At 56.2% G+C, this 18719-nt stretch overlaps 1 protein-coding gene across 3 annotated transcripts in view; it reads left to right on the forward strand.

The window, feature by feature from the left end:
• Positions 1 to 3185: 3185 nt before the first annotated feature.
• The window catches only part of SLC38A3 (solute carrier family 38 member 3), a 79220-nt gene continuing 63686 nt past the window's right edge, over positions 3186 to 18719 (forward strand). For 2 of the 3 annotated variants that reach the window (XM_065551402.1, XM_065551403.1), the window contains exon 1: positions 3186 to 3327. The gene's annotated coding sequence lies outside the window, so the exon portion shown is untranslated. The remainder of the gene's footprint in view (positions 3328 to 18719) is intronic. The other variant, XM_065551405.1, reaches the window with a different exon arrangement.

Here is an 18719-nt window from a genome sequence, read left to right on the forward strand (position 1 = left end):
CATCAGGTATCACCGAGAACAGTCTAGATCCTCTTTGGAACCCCCTTTCAGGTAGTTGAAAGCAGCTATCAAACCCCACCTCATTCTTCTCTTCTGCAGACTAAACAATCCCAGTTCCCTCAGCCTCTCCTCATAAGTCATGTGCTCCAGCCCCCTAATCATTTTTGTTGCCCTCCGCTGGACTCTTTCCAATTTTTCCACATCCTTCTTGTAGTGTGGGGCCCAAAATTGGACACAGTACTCCAGATGAGGCCTTACCAATGTCGAATAGAGGGGAATGATCACATCCCTCGATCTGCTGGCAATGCCCCTACTTACACAGCCTAAAATGCTTTTAGCCTTCTTGGCAACAAGGGCACACTGTTGACTCATATCCAGCTTCTCGTCCACTGAGGGGGGGAGTGAATTAAGGTTGGACGGGCCATCTTCATTCTGGCATTTCCTAACTTTGGGGTGCTTGACTCTGAACCTTAACGTCCTGCTACTGCAGCTATGTTTTATAGTGGGGTAGTCAATAGGCGGACCATGGGCCAAATCTGGGTCAAATGGGGTGGAGCCATGCCCGCTCCCCATCACAGGGCCCCCCTCCTGCAGGGGGGTGGGCATCTGGGTCAAGCTGCGGGGCACAGTGTGTCCCCAGGTGGCTGCTTGTGCAGCCTGCAGCTCCATCCTCCGCTCACCGGCAGCAGTACAGGGATGGGACGAGTGGGCCATGTGGCCAAACGAGCAGGCGCTGGCATCCAGGTTCAGTGAGTGGAGCGGTGGGAACCTCTGCGTGCGGAGAGCTGGGTGGGAGGCAATTGAAGCTTGTGGGAGCTGAGCTGCCTGGCCTACCAGTTAACAGAGCTGCCACGTACCTCTTGGCCAGGCTGCCTGCCCTGCTATGGGCCTCAGAGCTCAACTGGGAGGGGTGACAGGGCCAGACCCCAGCTCCCTGCCCTGGGGTGAGGAGAGGCCTTCAGAGAGGTGCTGACTGATGGGCTGGCGCTGCATTCCAGGCCTGTGCCAGTTGCCCTGACACCGTCACTGGGAGTGCGACACTGCCCGCACCTTGAGAATGAGACCACAGGTACCACTGCCAGCACCCCAAATATCCCAGCCAGTACACACACACCCCTCCAGCACCCCCCAAATACCCTCTCCAGTTCTCCCTGCTCTCCCGGAAGTGTTCTCTTGAAATATGGTAACCCTAAGATGGGGAGGGGGCAATCGAGGGGTTTGGGGAGAGGAGGAAGATGGGGGGGGGGCAATTGGGTGGTTATATGCTTACAATCATTTTATTTGACAAAACTAAAGATAATACTCTTTGTAAACCCAAAACAAATTCAAAACGTAAACCAGTTGTTTGAAAGTGTTTTAATGCCAATATTTGCATCTATTTGACATTTTATCCATGTACTTTCTCAAAGTCTTGGATGTAATGTATTATACCTTTCTTGGAGGTTATTTTAGGTTATATGGTGGTTTGATTTTATTTTTCATTTAATGCACTAAAACTATAAGCAATAGGCCCTGGGTGTATTACACAGTATTGTGTGTGTTTGAACAGGGGCACTTGCAGTGTGAAAAATGTTTCCCAGGAGTCTGCACCTTGACTAGACCTTGACCAAGAAATGTGGACATTGACAAAAAATAATTGACTACCCCTGTTGCACATAATGTGCACATGCGGTGGTTGCCATCTAAAAGTCAACATGTACCACAGGTCAGGGGCGACAGATTCTTCCTAAAAGTGGGGGCCCTGCCTCCCGCCCCTCCGTGGCTCCGCCCCTGCCCCTCCTCTTCCCACCCAAGGCCCCGCCGCCTGGCCAAGCCAGAAGCTGGAGCTGGGCTGGGACTCCCGGGCTCCTCCACCTGCCCAGCATAGGGGGGGGGACACGAGAGTAGCAACTGGCCCATGTCCCTACCCCCCAGGTTCCCCGCCCAGGGCAGTTGAAGGGTCTGCAGCTCCCCACAGCTGCCCGCTCAGCTCTTACCCTGGCCCAGCTCCAGCTTCCGTGCTGGCCTAGGGGTGGGGCCTTGGGAGCCAAAGAGGCACAGCCAGGCCATGGTAAGAGCTGTGTGGGCAGCTGTGGGAAGCCACGGACCCTCCATCTGCCCTGGGTGGGAGGTCTGGGGGTGTGGACACGAGCCCTGGTCAGGTGGAGGGTCTGTGGCTCCCCACAACTGCCCAGGCTCCCCAAGCCGCTCTTAACCAGGCCGGGCTCCAGGTCAGCTTCCAGCCTGGCTGGGGGACAGGGCCTCAGGAGGGAAGAGGAGGGGCAGGGGGCCGGGCCCATGGTGAAAAGTGAACTGGCCAGGCCCATCCACTTTCAAAAGTGGTTCTGCAGTCATTTCTTATTCTCCACATAGGGAGAATCTGTGGGAATGTACAGCAGCTGCTGGAAATGTTGACTTGTTAATAGCAATCCCAGGCTAGATTAATTTAACTACTGACAGCCAGCGCTGGAGAGGAATTAAGGGAAAGTCAATGCCCAGATGATTTTACAGTCTAAGAGCCTATTTCTGCACATCCTTGCTCACACGAATAGCCTCATTGATTTAACCAGGATTTATAGAATTAGCCCTTGTGTCAAATAGCACTGTGCATTCCTCTAGATAGGCTTGTTTGCTGCCATCAAGGAGTCAAGCAAGTGAATTTGGTTCCCGCTATATTTAGAGCTTCAGGGGTTAGATTAGAAGAACCAAAATAGATCTAGGGCATTTAATCCAGAGGTTATTCCTGGGGCTTTGGGTATGTGCCTATTTGGGATTAAAATCTGCAGAGGGGATCCTACAATCATCTGGATTTTAAAAATGGCTAAACTACCCCCATAAACCAGGCCGAGGGAGAGTTTCTTAGGGAAGTGAAATGTCTGGTCTTAGTGTGTGGCAGGAAAGCTAATGGCAAGTCATTCTGTAAAGCGGGGGAGAAAGAGACAGCTTCATTCGTCACTTGGGGAAAAAGCCAGCGGGACCCAGGAATGAAATCAGAAGAGCTGGGCTGGTGGTGGTAAGCAGAGCGCTACCCTTGCTGTTCCTCTCTAATCCTGCTGTGTGTGTGTGTGTGTGCGTATGTGTGTGTACATCCCTCCAAGCCCTGGAAAAAAGGGGTCGGCTGTGACGCTGGCCCAGCAGCCACACAGATTGGAAGCTGCGATGGGGGCGGGTCTGGGCTACTTTAATCCTGCCTCCATTGGAATTACTGGGTAACACGGTCCTATAATCTGCACGGTAGCTCTGGGCGCGCAGAGCCATCTCCCAGCAGAGGAAATCGGCAAGTTGCGCCTGCTTTCCCCAGCGCAGACTAGAGCAGCCAGTGTTTGGGGGCATAGTGGGGAGAAGCAGGTAAGTGCCAGCAAACTTGTCCTCTGTTCTCTCACACTGGCTGTGTTTTTCTTTTTCTTTTCTCTTGAAATTGCTTCCTATAAACTTGCTTTCTAATTTTTTTTAAAATGTGCAAAACTCTTCAATTTCCAAACCACCCTGAAACTGTGAGAACTCTTCCAGTCAAGCCAGGCTCATCCCTCCTAATCTATTCCAGCTGTTCTCATCTAACCTGTCCTGGTCTAAATACTGCCACTCTTTCTACTCTCAGTAATACTGCGTGGGATGGGGTTAGAGCTTTTGACGTATGTGCAAGGGGGTTAGGAATAGCCTATGTGCCGAACACTGATATTTGTGCACTATGTGGAGAGTGAATTGTAGCTCCAGGGCAGCTGTCTTTATCTTCCACTTCCCCCCCCCCCCCCCCACACCTTTGTTTTTACCTCTTCTGGCTTTCTCCTAAAACTCTTTTAAACTGCCCTGATGGTTTTATTGCCAGGGTCAACAGCCCCATAATATTATAAATACTCACATTGCTTTCTTCAGTTGCGAAAAGACAGCTGCAAGACTATATAATGAATAGTATAATTCACCATGTGCTCGTCTTAACATGCAGATCTTATTCTCTTTCAATGTTGTGAACTATACAAGCCAATGCATGTGGGTCAAATCTGAAGCTACAGCAAAGTTTGCAGGTGACAAAAGCTGGAGTTCTGGTGTGGGGTTTTTTCACTCTTAACTCCTCGTGACCTATAAAAATGTGTGAAGGATCAGAAAGGAGCCGGTGCTAAGCCGGGTTTGCCGCATTAGAACATAGTGCCTGGCTTTGGGCAAAGTCTTGGAAAGTGCCTTATGCTGTGTGAGCTGGGTGGGCCATCTGTTGTCCGATGATTGCTGGGTTGCAGGCATTTAAAAAAATATATCTTTTTTCCGCTTTAATTTTTAATTGGGCATGGGAGTTACATGTCTCCTAGCTCTGGAAACTGTTGCAGCATAGATCAGGTGTCATTGCTCCGGGCTGCGGCAGGAGGCTCTGGGTCAGCACACTACTTGAGAAAACCAGGTTCTTGCACATTGCACCAGGAGACAGAGAAGGTCTTTGGCATTCGATTTCACCAGCAGCAGCATGTGTGTCCCAGCTACGTGTCACTAGGGGGGCTCTCTGCAATCAGGGTACTGGGGTGTGGCTATCAGGACTCTGGGCGGGCACCGGGGGGTCACTGTGCGTAGCAGGCTGGATGTAATTTGACTGTGGGAGCTGGCTCTGTGCAGGTGCTGTGGCCCAGGCTGTTTCTGGGGAGCAGGGGGGGGACATGCCTGGATTTTTGTTGCCCTGAGCAGGGTATTTATAGAGCCTGGTTGCTCAAGGAGCCATCAGATGGCTGGGGGAGGCGGGGGTGGCACATTGCTTTCTCCTGCGGCCCACATGCTCCAACTGCCAACCACCCACTTTATAATCACTGTGTCCACTTCTAACTCCACCCTTCACCCAGACTTTGATTTGCATAGCCATGCCCATTAGCCTTGATTATAGAGGGGCACCAGGGAGAACTTGCTCCGTCCCCACTTTTAGACAGCCAGGGGAAGGGGGCGCCTAGTACAGGAGAGGCTGGATGGAGCAGTGCTAAGTGTGGTTGGGTTGCTGGAGCTGGGGTCTCCCATCCCCAGTGACCAAGCCAGGCCCATTCAATGATCATTCACATTTTGCAGCTGACCCCCCGATATGCAGCCAGCTCTGGGGTAAAGCAGTAGCCAACAGCTGAGGAAGGAGGGGCGATTTTGGCCCCAGGTGCAGAGGCAAGCGCCTGCTCTTCAGGGAAGGGCTGGGGGGAATCCCACACTGATTGGAGAGGGCCTTGTTTGGTCTAAAATCCTTCCCCAGGCATGGGGAACAGTGCAGTGGGGCTGATCACCCGTTGCCTTCCCCCTTGGGCTGATGTGGGTGTGAGAGAGTCCCACCCCGCTCTGGGGGCGCAGCTCGGCACTCGCGTCACACTGCATGGCAGCATCTTGCACCAGGGGAGGCCAACACAGGACCGGGGCAAAGGGTCTGATCCAAAGCTGGTGGGAGTCAGCAGTCAGTTCCACTGACTTCAGACAGCCAGGGCCAGATGGCTGAGTCCAATCGGTTGGCACTCAGGCATCTGGCTCCAGGGAGTGTGCGTGTTTCACAGCCGGGGTAGGGTAGGGAGCTGTCAGATCTGCTCTGTAGCCAGAGTCACCTCCCTCCTCACCCCTCAGAAGAGGATTGGACTGGCCACACCACAGAGACAGGGGTCTGTTGCCCTGCTGGGCTGGGGCTACAATCACCACAGGTCCTTTAAGGGGAGCCCACACCGGAGCAAGCCAGAGCTAGGGCTAGTGCACAGGTTGTGCGTTCACACACTGAGCCCCAAACAAGGACCCCATGTTTCCAGCTGGAGACAATTAAAGGGCCATGGCTGGGGCGGGGGGGTGTCTAACTACTTTACTCGGCTCTTCCCATGCTGCCTTTTATCTGAGCCTCTCGGGGCCTCCTGGTGCTCATGCGTGACCACACATCCCCCTTTGCACTCGGGGTGGGCAGCCCCATCTCAGAGGTGAGAGGAGTCCCTGCGAGGTGCCAGAGCCAAGCCTCCTCCCCTCCCAGACCAAGAAGGGAACCCAGGAATCCGGGACCTCAAGGCTTGCTTCTAACCGCCAGACCCAGCTTGCCTCCCGTAGCTGGGACTAGCACCCCGACTCCCAGTCTCCTATGCCAGTCACTAGACCCACTAACCACTAGACCCCACTCCCCTGTGACAGCTGGGATTTTCTAGACCAGGAATCAAGCTGCTCTATCCCCTGCTTTAACCACTTGACCACCACTTACCCTGTGACTCTGCCCCCTGTGGCCTGCTGCAGTACATAGCCTGGGGCGGGTAGGAACACCTTTGATCAGCTCTGCCCCTCCCTTTCCCTGCTCCACCCCAGAGCTGCCGCAGCAGCTGCTGGCCAGCCTGGCTGAAGGCAGCGCTTTGGGGCCCAGAGCTGGGAGTTCAGAGCTGCTGGGGTTTCAGCTGTATCTACACCCACTGGCTGCAGCTGTATCAAATAAACATGCTGCACCAGGCCCTTTCTTTGGTGGATTTGTCGGGAGTGAAGCGCTGGGCTCTCACAGTTTGTTTTCTCAGTAAACCATTCTCCAGGCTGAATAAGAGCCGGCATGGTGGGGAGCTGGGGACCCGGCGCCTGCTCACCTAGGCTGGCCCTGGCACACCGGGGGCATGTGGGGTTTGGCTGCCACCCACGCGCCCCATGCCGCACAGTGCTGCTGACACAGAGATTTGCTAACAGTCAGGTCCTTTGTGTTCACCCTCAGGTCCCCTTCACATTCCACCAGGTTCCAGGGGAAATGCCTCAACCAAATGCTATTCTAACCCCCTCCTCCTCCTCCCCTCATTTGTTATCGCTTCCCTGAAAGGGCCGCACGTCTGCATCTGTCACCTGCATTCCGGTCACCTCTGGGATACTGGAATGAGGCCCAGACCCCACTGTGCCAGGTGCTGTACACACACAGAGAGAAGCAGCCCCAACCCCACCCAACTTAGGCTAACTAGGCAAAGGTTGGGAGGGGACACTGAGGCACAGCAGAGGGCAGTCACCCAGTAAGGCAGAGGGAGAACCCACATGTCTAGGACCAGTCATCCAGGGGCAGAAGGCTGACCTAGTGGCTTGGGCAGGTTCTGTTCTGGGCTTGGCTCCAGACTTGGGCCTTGTCTACATTAGATCTAAGGTGGTGTGTTAGCTAATGCATCTACCAAGTCTAGGCTAGACAAGGCAGTGGGCCATTAGTGTGTGTTCAGCTGGTTCGATTAAAATCCAGGCCTCCCCCAGGAATGGAAAGGACTGGCTGAGATCACGTCCAGGGGCTATGTCTCTCCTGGCTTCCTCCAATGTACAGCCTCTCCAAGGGAAAATGGCCTGGAGACCCCAATGGCTGGGGCAGACCCCTGAGACAGTGGGCTCATTTCTCCAAACCCTGAGGGGGCAGTTTGCATCCAGCCTCGAACCCGGCAAAGGAACGCATGGGCTGATCCGAGTGGTGGGTCTCAGGCTCAGCCGCTGCTGACCTACCCACTGGGCCAGGCTCTGTACAGACACAGCACAAAGAGCCGGAAGTGTCAGTGCTAAACTGGGCCACTTGTCTGAGAGCAATTGCTTGAGTTAAAGGGTTAGGCGCCTAAATCCATATGTCCATGGCATGTTACACACCCTGGTTTGCAGAAGTGGGGTCTGCGCCAGCCCCAGCTCCAGAGCCTGGCTTCTGTAACGCAGGCTCCAGAGGGCCCCATTCCAAAACCCACTGCGCTGGCCAGCAGCTGTCACACGGGCACCTACAGGAGTCGCTTGTGGCTCAAGGGCTGAGCACCCACTGCTAGCGATGGCAAAACTCCCTCTGAGCACAGGCCCAAGCTGGCTCAGATCTCGCCCCTTTCCCTGAGGCAGCAAGAGAACTCCCCGCTGGCCGTTTGCATCCCCTGCAGCATCCCTGGGTTTGCATCCCCTGCAGCATCCCCCTGCACCATCCCTGCCCGCTCTGCAGCGGGCTACCTTCCCGCCTGGCCTGGCCCTGGCTGGTCAAGGCTGCCTGTGATATTGGCAGCTGATGCAGGTTCCCCGGGTCTCTCCTTCCTCCTGCTCGATCATGTTCAGGGGAAGGAGCTAGTGCTGTTGGAGCATGTGTCTGGGTCTTGGGGGCAGCCCCCACTTGCGGGAGGTTTCCCAGGACAGCATCTGACAGCTGGTGGCTCCTGCTTTGCAAGTGACCCATGGGTGTGTGTCACCCCGGCTGAGGTTAGTGGGGGTTGGCTTCAGGGGTAGGCACCACATAGCCCCCCAGTGCTCCCTGGGCATGGGGAGGAGGTGCTGGGGCGGCCCCTGCTGTCCTGGGTGCTGGAACGCCATGGCTGGCTTTGCAGCTCGCCTAAGAAGGAAGTCGCCATCTGTCCATGTTCTCCCAGCCTTTGCTTCCCCTGCCCCATGGCTTCTGCATGGCACGGGCCCCCCGCCCTCCTTCCCTCATCGCACTTCCGAGTCCCCCTTGCAGCCAGGCCGCGCCATCGACTAACACAGCTTTCTTCCCTGACGGATGGGTTTAGTGCCTCGCGGAGGAGTGGCACTAGGTTAGTGAGGGCTGGCGCTTAGAGCAGGGGGGCCTGGGGCCCAGGCTACCAGGATTCAATTTCCCACTCTGCTACTGATTCACCATGTGATCATGGACCAGTTGCTGCCCTGCTCTGTGCCTCAGTTTCCCTATCTGTAACATGGGGTGATGGCCTCTCCTGCCTTTGCCAGTGGTCCAGGGCGGGTCCTGCAGAGGAATACAGAAAAGCCCAGCCCATAACCTGCCTGGATGGTACTGCGATCCTGGGCATGGGCTGGAGGGAGCGTTCCTGTCGGACCCCTGCCAGGGTGGGCTCAGGCACTGAAGCGTCACAGCAGGTTACCCCCCTCCTAGCATGTATCCCTGCAGAGCTGGGAGGGTCTCAGAGGGCTCTTCTTCCCTCAGAGATTGGGGCATGGCCCAGGGCTGGTTCTGGAGGCCAGCCTCCCCTCCTCCCCCGAGAATCCCATTGCTGGGGTGGGTAGGGTTAGGACCTGCACCAATGGTGGGGGCTGGCTGGAGTGTGACATGTGCCATGGAATCGGGGGGGCTCTGCCCTGCTTCCAAATAGGCCAGTGTGGCGAGATGCCAAGGGAGCTCCAGCGGCTGGGAGACCCGGCTCGTCGGCTGGACTGGGTGCGGGATGAATGGGAGCCCCACAGCCTGGCTGGGCAGTAAGGGGTTGAATCCACCCCCCAACACACCTGCTCCGCACTCAGGCTTTCTGTGACACTGGTAGCAAAGCCCTGGCGGGTTTGCCCGTGTGGGTGCTTTGCTGCGCAGATCACCACGTACGAACCCCGTGCGCTGGGCTGGCCTCGTCTCTTGTTCAGCGGCTGCAGCCACGTGTGCACGTCCCTGCTCATCAGCGCACCCTCGCTGATTATCCAGAGCAGCTGTGAGCTCTTTTGCGGCTCCCTCCTCCCCCTCGCTAGGATTAGATTTCCTCCCCAAGGGCAGCTCAGGACACTGGGAGTGAGGCTGTGCATCCAGCCCTTCCCCAGGCGGGGGGCCAGCCCTTGGCCACGGCTCCTTCCTTTGCGCAAGCATGGGGGAGAGGTTGGGACACCGGCCCCCAACAAAACTCAATGGCTGTGAATGGGTTGGCTATTAATCCCCTGGTGGGGAAGCTGGGCAGAGACATCCAGTGTCATGGCAGGGTGACAGTTGGGGGCTGGGAGCCAGGACTCCTGGGTTCTCTCCCCAGCTCTGGGAGGGGAGTGGGAGCTAGTGGTTAGAGCAGGGAGGGGCAGAAGGGGGGGTTGGGAGCCAGGATTCCTGGGTTCTCTCCCAGCTCTGCTACTAGCTCACTGTGAGATGGGACGTTGCAAACTCCAGTGGAGGCAAATGGTCAGGCAAAGCTCTGCAGCGTTCTCTGCATCAGGGCTTGGGCCCGTAGCTGTGGAAGCTGCTTGGGGCAGGGACTATATCTTGGTGTGTGTTTCACACAGAGTGCACAGTAGCGGAAAAAGCCCCTACCCGCTGTGTGGCTCAGTGGAACAGCTCCACTGCCATCTCTCAGGGATGGGGAGGCGTGGGTAGTGGGTGATTGGGGGAAGCGTGGCACACCCCTCTGGGGTAGGGCCTGTTAGTTCAAGTGGTGCCTGTGTTCCGTGTCCCCTTCCATGCCCGGCCCCCAGAGGAGATGGAGCTGTCACAGCTCAAGCTGTAGCAACTCCTTCTTTGTGCTCTGGAGGTCTCAGGGTGCTGACCAGGGTGGCTGTCGCCCAGAGGAAGGATGGTGGCTGATCAGGGAATGAGGTGAGCTGGCTGTGCCACTGACTCCATTAGACCTTGAGCAAGAAACGCACAGGCTCAGCTCCCTGTCTGGGTAAGGGGGGGCAGAGCACTGCCTGGCTCCCAGGAGTGTGGGGCAGACATGCTGCAGAGGAACATGCCCAAGGTAGAGGCAGGGTGAGTTCCACCCACAGTGGATAAGGGGGACAAATTTTGTCTGCACCGAACAGCTGTTTGCAATTGGAGCAACCATCCCCCAACCCAGCTGTGGGTCACTGTGCTTCTTACATGCCTAGTTTTGAGACCAAAGCTCCCCCCATCCCTCCCCTCTAGATCCGTCACCCAGGGCCAGGAGCAGCAGAATTTTTCCTACCCCAGTGGGTGAGTGGAGGGCAGAGAGCCTGGCCCGGAGCAGCAGTGACTGGCTCGGAGCTGGCTCCGGACCAGCCAACCACACAGAACAACCCACACCCAGGCAGGATGGTCCGGTGGCAGGGAACGTGTGAGAGCATTAGGCCCAGCGTGTGTGACAGTCACTTCCGACTCTGTGTCCTCACTGACTGGAACCCAACTCAGGCACAGCGGCTGGGGAAGGGCTGAGATGGGGGCATTCCTGGGTCTTCGTTTCTGCTCTAAGGACGCTTTGCAACCTACTCAGGCCAGGATCCCGGCCCCAGGGCATTCAGTCTAGATTAGCTGGAGAAGTTAATGGGGGACTTCTGACAGCCCTTGGGGGAAAGGTGCCAGGAACCCCATGTGCTCATAGCTCTGGACAGGGACTCTGCAGACCTGGGTTTTGGCCCCAGCTCTGCCACAGGCTCCCGTGTGATGTCAGTGCCCATCTGTGCATGCGGTTATAGCCCCTCCGGTCTCCCAGTCTTCAGAGCACCTGGCATGGGAGCAGCTGGATGCTGATGGGGGCCTGTAATGCTACTGTAATGAAATAGTGATCAAGGGCCCTGGGGGGAAGGGAGCTCTGCATGATTTATAGAGGAGTTGGGCTTGACTGGCACTGCCAGAGCTGGCTCTGATACCCGGACAGCAGCTGCTGAGCTACCAAGCTAGGGACTGCATTCTTCCAGCAAAGCAGCATTTACCTTCTCCCTCCTACGGGGGGCGCGGGTACCTCGCCTCCCCCCATGCCCGATGGGCCCATGGGTGCCAAGGAGTGAGGGAGAGCTCCGTCCCATGGGCCAGCAGGGGGCGGGATGTCGGTGGGAAGAGGGGGACACTTTGTTGGAGAAGGCGTGTTGAGGACAGGGGCTGCAATTTCCCCTGGAGCAGTGGGACAAGGGCAAAGTCCATGCCCCAGCTAGACCCCACTAAAGCTCTAGTTTGAGGAGAAAGGTGGGGGCCAGACCTCAGCTGGTCCCTCTGCCTGGACTGGATTGCACCCGAGCATGTGGGCGAGGGCAGAGGGAGTGACCCGAGTAGCTGAAAAAATAGATTCTTGGAAGACAAGAGAAACCCAGCCGGGTCTTAGCGCTGCGCCGGGGGATGGCAGAGTCGCCGGGGAGCTGGGAACGCAGATGAAGGGATGAGTGTCCCAGTGCCTGCTAGAATGCGGAAGTGGATCTCTGAGCTGGTTCGCCAGCAGAGGGAGGCATTAGGATGTGTAGATGCCAGGCGGGCTGCCAGGTAGATTGCAGCCCCAGGAGCAGGAGAGGCCTAAGCATAGGCGTGCGCACGGGGTGTGCCGGGTGTGCCCAGGCACACCCTAATGCAGGGGTGGGAAAATGGCTCCACTCTCCCGGCGCGGCAAGCCACGGGGTCCGCACTCCCAGGCCAGAGTACCCGGCCGAGCACAGCAAGCCACCGACCCCTCCCCCGCCCTCCCCTGGAATGATACCAGCGCAGCGCTCTGGGGGCTGGGGCTGCACGCTCCCGCGGGGCAATGTTTGGCTCTGCGGGGAGGCAGACATGCTCCCTGCTCATCTGGAGCCATGCCGCCGTGTGCACAGCATTCTGAGGGGCAGGGCTGCCCGCTCCCATGGGGCAGTGTGTCTGGCTCTGCACAGAGCAGAACATGCTGCTAGGAGCCTCATAGTAAGGGGTCCGGGGTCGGGGGGGTTGGATAAGGGGTGGGGGCAGTCAGGGGACAGGGTGGGTTGGATAGAGGGTGGGATCCCGGGGGAGTGGTTAGGGACGGGGGGGTCTCTGGAGGGGGCAGTCAGGGAGCGGGGGGGGTTGGATTGGGCATGGGAGTCCCAGGGTCTGTCAGGGGGTGGAGGGTGGATAGGGGTCAGGGCAGTCAGGGGACAGGGAGCAAGGAGGGTCCTGGGGGGCAGTTAGGGTGGGGGGGTCTCTGGAGGAGGTGGTCAGGGGACAAGGAGCTGGGGGGGTTGGATGAGTCGGGAGTTCTGCGGGGGGCTGTCAGGAGGCAGGGGTGTGGAGAGGGGTTGGGGCAGGCAAGGAGCGGAGGGGGTTGTATGGGTTGGGAGTTCTGGAGGTCCTGTCAGGGGGTGGGGAGCAGTTGGATAGGCGTGGGAGTCCTGGGGGTCTGTTTGGGGGCAGGGGTGTGGATAAGGGTTGGGGCAGTCAGGGGACAGGTAGGGGGTCGGGTCCTAGGGGGGCAGTTAGGGGACAAGGAGCAGGGAAGCTTAGATAGGGGGTGGGGTTCTGGGGGGCAGTAAGGGGCAGGGGTCCCAGGAGGGGGTAGTCAGGGGACAAGCAGCAGGGGGGCTGGGAGTTCTGAGGGAGGCAGTCAGGGGGTGGGAAGTAAGAGGGAGTGGATGGGGGCAGGGCGGGGCTAGGGTGGGGCTCCCTGGGTGTACACCCTAATGAAATGTGCTGCGCACGCCTATGGGCCTAAGGTACCAGCATTGGCCAGCTGAGCCGTGGTGCTGTGCAGTCCCAGTGCTATTTATCAAGGGCTCTGCTAACACAGGAGTCTAACCGGAGCAGAGCACTCGTGAAGGCCTGGAGTGCCCTGGGCCCAGCCTCTGAGCAGCTTCCCCCGTGGGGTTGGCCCCAGTGCCAGGGAGCTGGCAGCACTAGGCTTCTCCAAGGGGAGCTGTGGTCTCTTCCAGGCAAAGGGTGTTTGTGGCTCGAGCTGTCTGTGCACACTGAGTGCTTGGAATCCCCAGAGCTTTCAAACACAAATTAGAAATCCCTTTAGCCTGGGTTCAGCACTTCCCCCAGTTCAGTCTTTGTTCCTCAAGTGTTTCCAGGAGTCCTGGTGTGGTGAGTGAAGAACAACAGATGATGTCACTCCCTGCCTTATATAGCTTTAGCATACGGCGGGAACCCTTTGTCCCAAAACTCAGTTTGTGGGAAAACACTGACATCCCAAGATGGAGTCCAGAGTCATGTGATCTCCTCACATGTCCTTGCTGAGTCATAGCAGCCATTACTTACAGACTGTCTGGAGCATTCTCCCGAAGGCTCACCAGGCCAGGGATAAGCTTCTCCTAAGGCCTACTGTTTTTCCTAATGGCCCATTACACTGAATACGCCCTTCCCCACCAGCTATCTAGACTGGAAGCATCCTGCGTAGTGGGCAGGTGTAACTACATGTGAAATACAGATACATAGTCAATCTTCATAACTTCAGATACAAAATAATACATGCATACAAATAGGATAAATGTATTCAGCAAATCATAACTTTTCCAATGACATCTTACATGAACCATCTGGCATAAAATGCATCCTAATTATGCCATAATCATATAATAATATCACTATGAAGAATATGGGGTGCAGTGTCACAGCAGGGAGCAAAACAGCCTTGCTGATTTGGTGCCCCGCGTCCTCATCTTGTGCTGGTTTCACACCCATGGCTGTCATTGCACTGACTCCTGAATCACACCGGAATGAGCTCGTTATCGGCCTATTTGTTGGCTGGGTCTAACTGAGTAAAACCGCTGCCCGACTCCCCTGATTTTATGGCCCATCTTGTAATATTTGGTGTTTCTTTTCCTCAAAGCCCCAACTCCTGGAGTCCTGGGATTAGGTCAGAATCTCAGCTGGTATTTTTATAAGTCAGTAAGCATCTGGCCCTAGTGGAGAAGAGCTAGAGAACGTGACCCCTAAAGGGTCAAAACTGGGAGGGGAATGGAGAAAGCCCAAAATGGATTAAATCTTTAAATTTCCTGGCGTTTAAGCCAATCTCGTAACTGTGGTAACAGAGATTCCCCCTCTCCCCTATCCAGATAACAACCTTTCAGAGCGAAGGCACTGATCAGTGTTTATGCTACTGCCCAGCTGGACTTTGCCTGAATCAGAGCCCAGCCCAGCTGCCCCCAGCGCAAATGGGAAAGACTCCCATTGACTGCACCGGGGGTGGGAGCAGGGCTATGGCTCACTGCTGGGTTACAGGCAAGACCCAGGATTAGGGAGTCTTGGGGGGCCAGCTGAGCCCTAGCTATGGACAGAACCAGCCAGTGCGGATAATCCCTTGCATTTCTCTAGCACCTGCCTGGCACGGCACATCTCAAAGAGCCCATAGCTCCTGGAGACCAGGATTGCTGACCCACCACCAAAATGCAGCCACCTCTGGGCAGTGACCCATCAGCTGGTTTGCAGCACTCAGCAACGCTGCTTGGTAGTCTAGGAAGAGAAGGGGAAGCCTGGTCCCACTTGAAGCTGCAGGGAGTGTAGGAGGCAGACAGGAATGGGCTGGAGTGGGACTTGGTGAACATGGCTTTGGGGGAAGGCCCCTTGAACGGGCAGGGTTGCCAGTCTGTACAGGAATGGGCAAATGGGCAGGGTGGGCCAATGGGGCTGCAGTCACACAGATCCAAAGGTTATAAATCCCAGTGTAGGGGCAACACACAGATTCCAGCCCCTGTGTCTGCCAGGGGCTGAATGAGCAGGGGAAGAGGGGCTGCCCAGCAGTTGGTGGGGCAGGTTCTGTGTTTACACTGGCTTCCTGCAGCAGGTGTATGTGGCTGGGGGAGGGTGGGTGTGCAGCTTTCCCCCTCAGTGCTGTCGCACTGATCTAATTGCTTGCACATCAGACAGGAAATCACATGAGTTGGAGCTTTGGTTGTAGATGAAGCAACATGTATTGCTACTACTTAGGAAAATTCTTCCCACGTTCCATCAAAGATGCGAGACCACCAACTCACTCATCTGGTCCACACCAAGGTCACCATTGAAACTCAGACGCCCTGAGATTGATTTTTATTCACGTTTCCCTTTTTGTTCCCGTTCTGTTCCTGTGGCCTTCAGGTGCCAGGGGATCATTAATAAGCACTGGAGTTTTTCATTACAGATCTCAGAGTGCTTCTCGCAGGCAGCTAGGCCCACTATCTCCATTTTACAGATGGGGAAACCGAGGCACATAGGTGAAATTATTTGCCCAGGATCACTCACCTGGCCAGTGCAGAACCAGGAAGCTAACACAGCTCTCTGAGTCTCTGGCCACTCTGCCACGCTCCCTTTGCCTGGCTTGTCTCTAACCCTAACACATCTGCTAAGGGGACTGGGGAGGAAGGATCCTCACCCCCCCTTGTGCAATCACATTAGGGTGGCAGCGCCAGGGGAAAGCAGGGCTGTGACCGCTACTCCCCTGATGCCAGCCAGGATAGGGCTGGAAGTGCCCTGGTTCACCCCCTCTGATTATCCCCCCAGGGCCACAAGGGGGAGCCCACGGAAGATGGTCATCTCAGAGGCACAGCACCTCCTAGTGCACTGACTGCAAGCACTGCACCTGCACACTGCCACTAACGGCACAGTGTAACAGCCTTCAGTAGCACTAGGGTGCATGTGGCAAGTGTTAGAGCCTAGAGGTTAAACAGCTGGGCTGTCTAAGCCATGAGGTCAGATGCTCCCGAAGCTTATTTCTCCATCCATGTGACTGGCCATTCATTCTCAGGCCACTTTGACAGAAAAGAAGTAATGGAATATTAGCAAAGAAGCCAAGGTAGAAAACTGACCATGAGGAACATGGGGCTCTCTAGAGTGGCTCAGAGCCCAGATCAGTCTAGGATGCTGTCCTGTCTCTGATGGGGGCCAGCACCAGCTGCTGCAGAGGAAGGTGCAAGAGACCCCCTCATGACAGCTATGGAAGAATCAGTTTCTTCCTAACCCCATTATTTAGAAGTTGGCCTGAAGCATGAAGGCTGAAGGGAGACCTCCAGTGCCTGGAGCCAGCTGGCTGAGGGGCCTCAGTTGTTTCTTTAGGAATGACTTAGACGCCTACCTAACTCCAGGCGAGGTGGATGATCCATTTAGGGCACTCAGGCGGGCACTCCAGGTTCAGTTTGCCCCTCTGCCAACTGAGAAGGGGTTTGACCAGGGACCTCCCCTTCCAAGGTTCTAGCGTTTGGGCTACGGAGCGAGTCTAGGGTTGCCCGTGTCTGTTTTTTTACTGGAACACCCGGTCGAAAAGGGACCCTGGTGGCTCCAGTCAGCACTGCTGACTGGTCTATTAAAGTTCAGTTGGCGGCACAGTGGGGAGCAGCCAGCATGTGCCTCGGGCTCCTAGGCAGAGGGGCAGCTGGGGGGCTGTGTGCTCTGCCCCCGCCTGCAGGCGCTGTCCCGAGCATTGGCTCTGCAGCTCCCATTGGCTGAGAACTGTGGCCAATGGGAGCTGCATGGGCAGTGCCTGTGGGCGGGGGCGGTGCCCAGAGCCCCCTAGCTGCCTCTCCACCTAGGAACCAGAGGGACATGTTGCCGCTTCTCGGGAGCCGCCTGAGGTCAGCGCCGCCCGGAGCCCACACTGCAATTATCCCTCTGGCTCCAGTGTGGACGTACCTTCAGCTTCTCTCTTTCTGTCATCTCCTCTTGGTTCCCAGCAGCTTAGCTCTAACCTGGCCAGCATGGGACCCCTGGCTTTTCCCCCAATCCCTCTCCCTAGCCAGCTCCCTACCTCCCCATCCCATGAGAGCCCGCCCCGCGCTCCACAACCCGACACTACTTCCTCCGTGCTGTTTCTCAGATCCGGCCTTCTCTTCGGGTCCCAATGCCGGCTCTCCCATCTGGATGCCATCCCTCCTCTCCTCATGCCCGTCTTCCCATGGTCTGTCCACATCACCCGCTCCATGTCGCCACTGGCTCCCGCCATCTCGTCTTGCCCTGCTGGCCCCTTGTCTCCGCCCGTGCTGCCAGCCTAACCCCGTGCCTGCTGTCTCGCCAGTGTCTCCAGGCTCCCTCTCCCACTTGGAGCTTTGAAAAGGTCCTCCGGAGCGCGGTCACTGAACTGATCCATAAAGCTTCAGCCCTCACCTCCTCCAGCCCCCTTGCCAAGACCCACTGCTGCCACCCCACCCACAAGAACTCAGACAGAGGTGAGGCTGCAAGGCAGCTGGGCAGGAGATTGGCAGGCAGCCAGTCGCAGCTTTATGGTAACTAAGTGTTTTGTTTGGGAATTGGGAAACATGGCCATAATATTTGGGGTCAGGAAGGAATTTCCCCCCGGGTCAGATTGGCAGAGACCCTGGGGGCTTTTCTCCTTCTTCTGTAACATGGGTCACTTGCAGGTTTAAACTAGTGTAAGTGGTAGATTCTCTGTCACTTGAAGTCTTTAAATCATGATTTGAGGACTTCAGTAACTCAGCCAGAAGTTAGGGGTCTGTTACAGGAGTGGGCGGGTGAGATTCTGTGGCCTGCAATGTGCAGGAGGTCAGACTAGATGATCATGATGGTCCCATCTGGCCTGAAAGTCTCTTTGTCTCTGAGAAACACTGGGTCTCTTCTTTGGAGGTAAAAATTCAGCTGGGGATATGAGATTTTTTTGGTTTCGGTTTGTTCTAATAGTTCCAGTTAGCACTCTTCAGCGGTAAATCTCAAAACACTTTACAAAGGAGTTTGGTGCCGTTATCCTTGTTTTACAGGTGGGGAAACTGAGGCACAGGGTGGGGACATGATTTGCCCAAAGTCAGCCAGCAGGCCCTTGGCAGAGCCAGGGACGAGAACCTGGTCTCCTGAGTCCCAGTCCAGTGCTCTATCCACTAGGCCATGCTGCTTCCCTGCTGTAGACCATTTTTCTGCAATGTGAAATCAACTCTACTCAATCTCTGACATGCAAACTCATCCTGTTTGATTGGGGCTGATTTGGCATCTTTGTAAGTTCTTCATTGTGGGGCTTGTGCAGTGGTGCTGGAACACTTTTAATAGTGGGGGTACTGAAAACCAGGCCCCTTACCCCATCTGTGCCCCCCCCCCCAGCTGGGGCTGGGAGCAGGGCCATATCTCCAGGAGGGAGGGACCCAGACAAGGGTAAGGGGGCTGAGGCTGTGGCCACAGCTGGGGGCAGGCACAGGACCAGCAGACAGGACCCTGTGTGCCGGCATGCTGCGTAAAACCTGGGGGTGCTGCAGCCCCCCCGCGCCCATAGTTCCCATGCCTATGGGCTCGTGGTGTTTACCTGGTCGGCTAAGAGGCCTATGGAACCAGTAATTGTCCCGAGTCGCATTGTCTGAGCTCGTGACATTCTCAAGCCGGTCTAGCTGTGATAGGTAGAATTGGCAACCTGCAGCCACCTGACAAATCATGAGATTGGTGGAAAAATCATAAGACTTTTCAAAATCATGTTTTTAAATTCTTATTTTTCCCTTTTAGTTCTGAGCCCTTCAGGGGCAGGGGTCACATTTTTGTGCTTTTG

The sequence above is a fragment of the Chrysemys picta genome, chromosome 7 (genome assembly GCF_011386835.1).
Source record: "Chrysemys picta bellii isolate R12L10 chromosome 7, ASM1138683v2, whole genome shotgun sequence".
Lineage (NCBI taxonomy): Eukaryota > Metazoa > Chordata > Testudines > Emydidae > Chrysemys > Chrysemys picta.